We start from the raw sequence: 11,488 nt of genomic DNA, 5'->3' as shown, positions 1-11,488 counted from the left end.
GAGATCTGATGTATACTAGGGAGGCCAAAGATAAGTCAATGGCCGAAAAGTTACCAGTACGACCATCTACACGAGTCGCTCTACCATCGTTCAGAAGACAGAGGTTGGATTGTAGTATTAGGTCGGCTACTTGCTCTCCAGGACCATCAATCTTCAAGGTACCCCATTGATAGTAATGGGCGTTAAAATCGCCCAACACTAACTTATTTCCAGGCAGATGTTCAAATAGTGAATTTAAAGCATCACTATCAATGGGGCCATGTGGAGGACAGTACAGAGAGCAAATAAATTCATGTTATTAAATTTTACTCTGCACGCGTCAGCTTCCAGAGTAGAATTTAGAATCACTTCCGTTTGTGGGTGTGATTTGTGTGTGTAAATGGCAAATCCGTGACCTTCATATTTCCTATACGAGTGGTAGTGTTTGAACTGTGGAGGATCAGGATGATCATCCAGGCGCGTCTCCTGTAAATAAACAACGTCTTGCGTGTGTAGTGAAAGCAAGATAGCTATATTATGTAACTTATTCACAATACCTCTACAATTCTACTGTAGTATAGTGAATGCGGCGGTTTAAGATTTTCGAGGGTGGCCAGTGTGCTTAGTCGTTTTATGCCAACTGCAACCAGGCCAATGGCTACCGGGGCTTGTTTGTAGAGATCTCCATAGTCTCATCAATAACGAGGCTCCCAGATTCCACCTAGGAAGAGCTATTCTTTCTCTCCCTCGCCGGACCAGGAGCAGGAAGGATATGAGAATGTGACTGTTTAGTGAGGGTGGTTAAATTAATCTTGTCAGACTTGTTGGGCTTCGATTTTGGCGCACTGACTGCGAAGAAGCAGCGGCAGCCTGGGAGTATGAAGTGGCAACAGGGATGTTCGTCAGAGAGTTGGATCGTACAGGAGGCTTAGACTGAGAGGTAGGGCGTGGGGCATGAGGAGCGAATGTTAGGTCAGTCTGTGTCTCAACGGTGCACATCACGGGACGGGACACAACCGCCGATGCATAGGAGATAGGCTTGGGAGTTGCATGCAACTCCTTCACCTTCTTCCTTGCATTGTAAAAGGAAATGCCCTCGGTTGCCTTCACTGTGCAGACGTCTTTCTCCTCCTTCGACTTGGGACAAGCCCTCGAGGAAGTGGAGTGAGCATCCTTGCAGTGAAAGCAGCACTCCGTCTCAGGTGTACAGTGTTCAGCAGAATGTCCCACAGTCGCGCTCCTGCCACACACTGCCTACAAGCCTTTTCATGATGCCCATAAATCTGGCATTTTAAGGAACGCAGGGGTTCGGGATGTATGGTCTGATGTTAAGAATTTCATATCCAGTTTTGATGTTGGAAGGTAAAGCAACTTTGCCAAACGTTAGGACAACTGTGGCGGTTCTCGTCTTCCTGCTTTCCGAGAATCTAGTTATGAAACGTGCCTCTATAACATCCTGCTGAGCAAGTTCCTGTACGATCTCTTCCTCCTCCATGACCACAAGATCTCTGCAGGTGATCACACCTTTGCAGGAATTCATGGAGTGAGGGATCGTCGTCTGAACATCATAGCAATTGGAACTTGCTCAGTTTTAGCAAATCCTTTACCTGACTTGAGTTCCTAGTTTTACGAGAAGATCTCCACTCTCAAATTTTTTCACTTGTTCCACCTCACCTGCACACCCATCAATCACCTTCTTGATGATAAAGGGATTGAGGCTGGACAGGGGAGTGGGACCAACCGCATGAATCTGTTCAAACTCGGCGTTTTTAACATCAATGTCAAGACGGGTACGTGTCTGGGGCCGTTCAGTCTGGGGACAGTCAGTCCGTGAGACGGTTGGGGGTCGGTCAGGACTAACTCCCCCCCTGAGGGGGGAGGCAGCAGTGGTGTCCGCCATAGAAAGAGAAAAACGACCAAGATAGAAATTGCCCGGGGAACACACACCTAATCTGAGATTACCCTCTCAAACCACTCTTGGGAGGACGCGCCTGTGTGTAACTCACACCCCAGAGCGATCAGTGGGGGATACACTCCAGAGGTGAGTAAGCAAAGGCGATCTCAGTAATTAGATATAGACACCTACTATATCTACTAAGGCCAGGGAGGAATATTAGAACTAGCTGACTTAACCTTTATTGGGGTATTTACAAAGCTCTTGCCGGTGAGGCAGCCCTAGAGCGCTAGATGAGAGAACAACGAATATACGTCTATGCTCTCCGCGACCAAGCATCAATGTCCCTCCCTACGATGAACCTTTTTTTTTTTTTTTTTCCTGGCCTATCAACCAATGAGGCCCAAGCCCCTGGTTATTAAGGCCGGATATATTTATGTATATAAATTTAAAAATATATACATATATATACAAACATATATATATATATATATATATATATATATATATATATGTATATATATATATATATATATATATATATATATATATATATATATATATATATATACATATAAATATATATATACACACACACACACACACACACACACACACACTTCCATGCATACATACAGACACAGTTTCATACAAACGTACATATATATATATATATATATATATATATATATATATATATATATATATATATAATTAATTTTAATTTTATTTATTTTTTTGTACTTTTATTTTTTAAATTTTTTCTTGGTTTTATATTTTTTATACCTTATATTATAAAGAAAAACTAATCTAAAGACCCTAAAACAAATCACCTAACAGACATATCGCTAACCTATACTAAATCCTATAGAGACAAATAGCTAGGCTTAAACTATTGATAAAAATACCTCGACTAACATAGCACCATCGACTGCAGATATGTTATGCCTTTCTACATGACATACCTGCACTCATCACCTGGTGACCGTCAGTCGAGGCACCTAATATAGGGGACATCAATATATGAAAGGGAACCAGACGAGTCAGGAACATTTTCATATACGTCAGCTGTCGGCCCTAATTAGAATAACTTAAGCAGGATAGTATAATGTATTTACATAATTTATACAATAAGTGAAGAACCTCTCCCAGCAGACCACCATCGACTGCAAGTGCCCAATACTTTCCTATATTGCACACTTGCACTCATCAGCTGGTGACTGTCAGGCGAGGAACTTGGCTTAATGTAGGGGACATCTATATTAGAAATACATCAATGGAAGGAGGAATTATTTAAAATATGTCAACTGTCAACCCTAATTAATATTACAATATATACATATTTATCGTTGATAAAAACCATAACCACCCAGTAAAAAAGTCACATCACTCTGATCAGTCCGGTCTCTCTCAAGAAAGCCATCAATTTATCAGCCATAACAATGTCCCCATCACCCAGGATGGTGGACAGAGTAAAGGGGACGTCTGCTGCGCCGCAGTAATTTATAAGTGAAGCACGTTCACGAATAAATCGCCGACAGCGCAGGATGATATGACTGATAGATAACACCGCATCACAGATGTTACAGTGCGGTGGGAAGCGTCTTTCCATATAAGGTTTCATATGTGTTAAAATGGTGGCATTGATCCGTAGCCGTGCCAACACTTTTTCTTCCAGGCGACTGGGGCGGTTGGCAGTGTCCCAGTAGCCCAGGTACGGCTTACAGGTCGGAATATTTAGTCTGGTCAACTGACCTTGCCACTGAAGATTTATTGATTTCTTTCCGAGAGAGACTCGACCGTAGATCACGAGGAACGTCCTAAGTCTCCTCGAGCTCTACAGCCAACTTTGCAAGTAAGTCAGCCTGCTTATTGCCGTAGATACGACAATGACAAGGCACTCAGATCAGCGTGAATGACTTGTTGCATGAATGCAACTTATTAACGATGCGGCCCTGGATCTCGTGAGAGTCCGTAGTACAAGATGCAATTGTCTGAAGGGCTGATTTTGAATCTGAAAATATGACGAATGTCATGCCTAGAATTGAGAGCATAGTCTATGGCTTTGTCAATAGCAAAAAGTTCGGAGGTAAACACAGATGTATGAGTTGGCAACTGATACCTAGGTGCACATTCAGTCGACCACACACTTGCACCCACACATTCACTCGACTTGGAGCCGTCGGTGTACAATTGATGGGACCCAAAGTGACGAATGATGATGTTACGAAACAACTGTGGACCTCCGCCTCCATCGTCTTGGCCTTCGGTGCTGGGAGCCATGAGATCCACTGTAAAGCCGGGGTGGCTCCCAAGGTGCTATCTTTTTAAACACCAACTTGTCACAGTCACTGGGGTCCACACCAAGCTCCTGAGTCATTAATTGGAGGCGAACGGCAAGTGGCCGACGCACCCCCAGCAGAATGTTGTGGTATTGACGCAGGGGGGTAGAGGCCACATTGCCGATATTACTTTTCCTAAATGTCCTTATGCCGTAGGACAAGACCAGGTGGTCACAGCGAATACGGAGGGGAGGCACATTCACCTCCACTTCCATACGAGCCACACGGGTACAGCGGACGGCTCCAAGACACATTGGCAAACATATTTTATTCTGTAACATCCAATCTTTTCAGCGTGGTATTGGATGCCGAGCCATACACCTGTGCGCCATAGTCTAGCTTCGATTGAATGAGGGACTTATACACCATCAATAAAGATTTTCTGTCGGCACCCCAGGTAGTACCCGCTAGGTACTTGAGGACATTTAATGGTTTATCACAGCGAGGAAGCAAAGTATTAACGTGAAGTTTAAAATTCATTCTACGATCAAAATGTATTCCTAAAAATTTTACAGAATTTTGAAAAGGTACCGCCTGATTATCCAAAGTTAAACACAAATTACGTACGTTACGATTAGTGAAGACTATAGCGGCACATTTACGTACGGAAAACTTAAATCCCCACTGCAAGGCCCATTGGTGGACGGAGTCAAGGGTTGCTTGAATCCGCCCAGCCGAAAATTGTGCATTACGGGAAGAATGCCATACTGCACAATCGTCAGCGAAGAGAGAGTATTTAAGATTCCTCGGGATGGGAGCTGATGACAGAATATCATTGATCATAATACTAAATAAAGTAGGACTAAGCACACTTCTCTGTGGTACCCCGTTTTCCTGAATAAATATATCTGATGTTAAGTTACGGGGCAATTTGACAGAGAAAGTTCTGTCCCTTAAGAAATTTGAAATAAAAACAGGCAAATTTTCTCTTAAACCATAACCACAGAGCTTCATTAGTATACCGTGTCGCCATGTTATGTCATAGGCTTTATGGATGTCCAAGAACACCCCTATCATGAATTCTTTATTGGCAAATGCCTCTGCAATACAATGCTCCAAATTCATTAAATGATCTAGTGAACTTCTGTATTTACGGAAGTCACATTGTTGATCATTAAAGTTCTTTGACTCTAAAACAAAAAGAAGCCTATTGTTAACCATACCTTCCATGACCTTACATAGACAAGAAGTCAACACAATAGGACGAAATGAAGTGTGATTCATAAGACGACCAGCCTCTTTGGGTATAGGTATGACGTGCGCAAAGTGCCATGAGTTTGGGAACGTTCGAGACGCCCAAATCTCATTGTACAGTGCTAACATCTTAATAAGGTTGTCCTGATTAAGATGCTGGATTATACCGTACGTGGTGGTGTCTGGGCCCAGGGCTGGTGTCTTTACAGGATTTAAGGGCAAGGAGCAGTTCATCTAGCGTAAACTCTTGGTTGTACAGGGAGTCTATGTCTTCTGTGGCAAAGTCTAATATCTGTAGCTCAGCCATGCGTTTATGATGTTGAAAACGTGGGTCATAATTAGCTGAGCTACTTACATGAGAAAAACTCCTTGCGAGGATGTTAGCAACGTCCACGTGCTCGTCATAGATTTTAGTATTAACCTGCTGGGTGGTGATAGGTGTGTATGGGCCTTTATCATTTAATATTCTTATAGTGGACCAGACTTTATGTAATGGTGTAGGACGAGTCACCGTGGACATACAGGACCGCTAGGAGTCACGTTTAGCCCTTCTTATTATTCTCCTTGCCTCAGCCCATGCCTGTTTGTATGCAATAAAGTTTTCCTCAGTGGGCTGACTATCAAAAATCCTGTATTTCCTATTGGGTTTTCTTAATGCTTGTCAGCCCCCCGGCGTCCACCAATGTGCTCTATGCTTCGCATGAACTGTAGAAGTCTTGGGAATAGCAGCCTCAGCTGCGTGTAATATGGACTGGGTTATATTTTCGACCTTAACGTCTATGGTCTCCCCAGATATATCTAAATTGGCGATCCTTGAGAAGGATCCCCAATCTGCTTTCTTATAGTTAAATTTTGGAGGTGGAGGGTCCGAAATGATGGCCCGTGTATAAGAAAGACAGATGAGTAAATGATCACTTCCCAAGGAGTCGTCGTAAGGGCCACATGAGAAATCTTGATGTATACCAGGGGAGGCCAGAGATAAGTTAATGGCCAAAAAGTTACCAGTACGATCTACACCATCATTCAGAAGACAGAGGTTGGACTGTAGTATTAGGTCGGCTACTTGCTCCCCACGACCATCGATCCTCAAGCTACCCCATTGATAGTGATGGGCGTTAACCCGTCACGTCCCGAGGTTTTCCGCACCTCCGACATCCCCCAGTCCCGAGGTATTTTCGATTTTTTTTTTTAGGCTAAAACCTTCGCTTTTGGTGAGAAACATCGAAAATTCATAGAGAAATCGCTCACCTGAGGTTTAAAGTGCCCAATCCAGGTAGGAGTTCCTCCTTACCTGAGTGGGTTTTCTGACATGCTGGCACCAAAGAAAACGAGTTCTATGGGAGGGTAACTATTTTATCCACTCATAAACGGTATTTATTTATTTACTTGGTACGAATGTATATGTAGTATGACAGTATATTGGTTTTCAAGCAGTAATAAAGGCATTATAAGCATTTTCAGCTGCGTATAACATCTATGGTCTCCCCAGATATATCTAAATCCTCCACATTGTCATCGATTGGGGAATCACTCTGGCCCTGAATAACTTTATTAGCCAGGTCACTGGTAACAGGTCCTTTGCCAAGACAATGGCATGAGGGGGGGAGGGGGGAGTTTATGCAGTGTAAGGCATTGTCCCTGCTTGGTTTCTTGTACAGGAATAGAGGAAGGTGTCCCGTGTATACATACGAAAAATCACGTGCGAAAATTGAAAATTGTGCAAATTAGGTACCTTGCAATTGCACGACGTACTGGTACGTCGCCGGGACTGGCAAATGCAAATCGTGGTGACGTACCCATACGTCGTCGGGACGGGGCGGGTTAAAGTCGGCCAACACAAACTTATTTCCAGGCAGATGTTCCACTAGTGAATTTAAAGCATCACTATCAATGGGGCCATGTGGAGGACAGTACAGAGAGCAAATAGACAGATACGTGTTATTAAATTTTACTCTGCACGCGACAGCTTCCAGAGTAGAATTTAGAATCACTTCCGTTTGTGGGTGTGATTTGTGTGTGTAAATGGCAACTCCGTGACCTTCATATCTTCTATACGAGTGGTAGTGTTTGAACTGTGGAGGATCAGGATGATCCTCCAGGCGCGTCTCCTGTAAACAAACAACGTCTGGCCTGTGTATAGAAAGCAAGATTGCTATATTTTGTAACTTATTCCCAATACCTCTACAATTCCACTGTAGTATAGTGAATGCGGCGGTTTAAGATTTTCGTTGGGGGCCAGTGTGCTTCGTCTTTTTTTGTCGCCCGCCAGAGGGCGAGCGACTACCGGGGGACCTATCCCGGTGCTTGTTCATGGAAACCTCCATATTATCGTCAATTAAGAGGTTCCCAGCCTCCCCCGAGGAAGAGCTAACCTTCCTCTCCCTCGCTGGAGTGGGAACTGGAAGAACGTGAGGACAAGACTGTTTTGTGAGGGTGGTCAGATTAATCTTATCAGACTTGTCGGGCTTCGATTTTTGCCGCACCGACTGCGAAGGAGCAGCGGCAGCCTGAGAGTAAGAAGTGGCGACAGGGATGTCTGTAAGAGAGTTGGAACGTACAGGGGGTCTAGACTTAGAGGTAGGGCATGTGGCATGTGGAGCGAAGGTAAGGTCAGTCTGTGTCTCGATAGTGCACATCACGGGACGGGACACAACCGCCGATGCATAGGAGACATTAGGCTTGGGAGTTGCATGCAACTCCTTCACCTTCTTCCTAGCATCGTAAAAGGATATGCCCTCAGTCGCTTTCACTGTGCAGACCTCTTTCTCCTCCTTCCACTTGGGACAAACCCTCGAGGAAGTGGAGTGAGCATCCTTACAGTGAAAGCAGCACTCAGTCTCGGATGTACAGTTGTCAGCAGAGTGACCTACAGCCGCACACTTGCCACACACGATGTTGGAAGCCCGACAAGCCTTTTCATGATGTCCATAGAGCTGACATTTTGAACAACGAAGGGGATTCGGGATGTACGGTCTTACATTTACAATTTCATATCCTACTTTGACATTTGTAGGTAGCAAAACTTTGCCAAAAGTGAGGATAACTGTGGCTGTCTTCGTCCTTACACCTTCCTGATAACGAGTGATGAATTTGGCCTCAATTACATCCTGATGAGCAAGTTCCTGTATGATTTCTTCCTCACTCATCACCATGAGATCCCTGCAAGTGATAACACCCTTGCAGGAATTCATGGATGTTGGGATCTTGGCCTCGATATCATGACAGTGAAACTTACGCAGCTTTAGCAAGTCTTTCACTTGAGCAGAATTGAATGTCTTTACTAGGAGGTCTCCATTTCCAAGTTTTTTAACTTGTTCCACCTCTCCAGCACAGTGGTCAATCACCTTCTTGACAATGAAGGGATTGAGTCTGGACAGGGGAGTAGAACCTAGCGCATGATGAGTTACAAAGGTTGCGTTATGTACTGGGATGTCAAGCGGGGAACGAGTCTGGCGTCCGTCAGTCTGGGGCCGGTCAGTAACGGTAGGAGTGTCGTCAGGACTACCTCCCCCCCTGAAGGGGGAGGAGGCAGTAGGGGGGTCCATCATAGTTACCACTTCCCCCGTAAGGGGGAAGTGGGAAGAAAGAGAAAAACAACCAAGGGATAAATTGCCCGGGGAAAAAACACCTAGTCTGAGATTACCCTCTCAAACCACTCTCGGGAGGACGCGCCCGTGTATAACTCACACCCCAGAGCGATCAGTGGGGGGTACACTCCAGAGGTGAGTAAGCAAAGGCAATCTCAGGAAACAGATGTAGACACTTACTATATCTACTAAGGCCAGGGAGGAAAATGAGATCTAGCTAACCTAACTTTATTGAAAAACGCCCTAGTGGCGAGGAAAACAAAAAGCTAAGGCCGGTGAGGCAACCCTGCAGCTAGACGAGAGCTCAGAAACACGTCCTCACTCTTCGCAACCATCCATCAAAGTCCCGCATGAAGAATTTTTTTTTTCGGCCTATCAACCATTGGGGACGAAGCCCCTGGTTATTAAGGCCATTTATATATATATATATATATTTATATTTATATATACATATATATATATATATATAAATATATATATATACATACACACACACACACACACACACACACACACACACACAAACACACACACACACACTTCCATGCATACATACAGACACATTTTCATGCAAACGTACATATATATATAATAATTTTAATCTTATTTAATTTTTTTTTTTTTTGTATTTTTATTTTTTTTAATTTTTTCTTGGTTTTATATTTTTTATACCTTATAATATAAAGACAAACTAATCTAAAGACCCTAAAACTAATCACCTAACAGACAAATCGCTAACCTATACTAAATCCTACAGAGACAAATAACTAGCCCTACACTAATGGTAAAAAATACCTCGACTAACAGAACACCATCGACTACAGATATGTAATGCCTTTCTACATTACATACCTGCACTCATCACCTGGTAACTGTCAGTCGAGGCACAACCTAATATAGGGGACATCAATATATGAAAGGGAACCAGACGAGTCAGGAACATTTCCATATACGTCAGCTGTCGTCCCTAATTAGAATAACTTAAGCAAGATAATATAATGTATTTACATAATTTGTACAGAAAGTGAAGAACCTCGCCCAGCAGACCACCATCGACTGCAAGTGCCCAATACCTTCCTATATTGCACACTTGCACTCATCAGCTGGTGACTGTCAGGCGAGGAACTTGGCTTAATGTAGGGGACATCAATATTAGAAATAGATCGGTGGGAGGAGGAACTATTTAAAATATGTCAACTGTCAACCCTAATTAATATTACAATATATACATATTTACTCTTCATAAAAACCATAACCACACAGTAAAAAAGTCACATCACTCTGATCAGTCCGGTCTCTCTCAAGAAAGCCATCAATTTATCAGTCATAACAATGTCCCCATCACCCAGGATGGTGGAAAGGGTGAAGGGGACGTCTACTGCGCCCCAGTAAATTATAATTGTAGCACGTTCACCAATAAAAAGCCGACCGCGCAGGATGATATGACTGATAGATAACACCGCATTACAGATGTTACAGTGCGGTGGGAAGCGTCTTTTCCATATATGGTTTTATGTGGGTTAAAATGGTGGCATTAAGCCGCAACCGTGCCAACACTTTTTCTTCTAGGCGACTGGGACGGTTGGCAGTGTCCCAGTCGCCCAGGTACGGCTTACAAGTTGGAATATTTAGTCTGGTCCACTGACCTTGCCACAGAAGATTTATTGATTTCTTTCCGAGAGAGAGACTCGACCGTAGATCACGAGGAACGTCCCAAGTCTCCTCGAGTTCTACAGCCGACTTTGCAAGTAAGTCAGCCTGCTCATTGCCGTAGATACGACAATGACCAGGCACCCAGATCAGCGTGAATGACTTGTTGCATGAATGCAACTTATTAACGATGCGGCCCTGGATCTCATGAGAGTCCGTAGTACAAGATGTAATTGCCTGAAGGGCTGATTTTGAATCTGAAAAAATGACAAATGAGTCATGCCTAGAATTGAGAGCATAGTCTATGGCTTTGTCAATAGCAAAGAGTTCTGAAGTAAACACAGATGTATGAGTCGGCAACCTGATACCTGAGGGCACATTCAGTCGACCACACACTTGCACCCACACACATTCACTCGACTTGGAGCCGTCGGTGTACAATTGATGGGACCCCAAGTGACGAACAATGATGTTACGAAACAAGTGGTGGACCTCCGCCTCCGGCGCCTTGGCCTTTGGTGCTGGGAGCCATGATACATCCACTGTAAAGCTGGGTGGCTCCCAAGGCGCTATATTTTTAAGCACCAACTTGTCACAGTCACTGGGGTCGACACCAAGCTCCTGAGTCAGTAAGTGGAGGCGAGCGGCAAGTGGCCGACGCACCCCCCGCAGAAGGTGGTGGTATTGACGCAGGGGGGTACAGGCCACATTGCCGATATTGCTTTTCCTTAATGTTCGTAGTCCATACGAAAATGCCAGGTGGTCACGGCGAATACGGAGGGGAGGCACATTCGCCTCCACTTCCATACGAGCTACACGGGTACACCGGACAGCTCCAAGAC

Source organism: Coenobita brevimanus, chromosome 44, assembly GCF_032717465.1.
Source record: "Coenobita brevimanus isolate Jiangsu-jjx chromosome 44, ASM3271746v2, whole genome shotgun sequence".
Classification (NCBI taxonomy): domain Eukaryota; kingdom Metazoa; phylum Arthropoda; class Malacostraca; order Decapoda; family Coenobitidae; genus Coenobita; species Coenobita brevimanus.
This window is presented reverse-complemented; position numbering follows the sequence as displayed.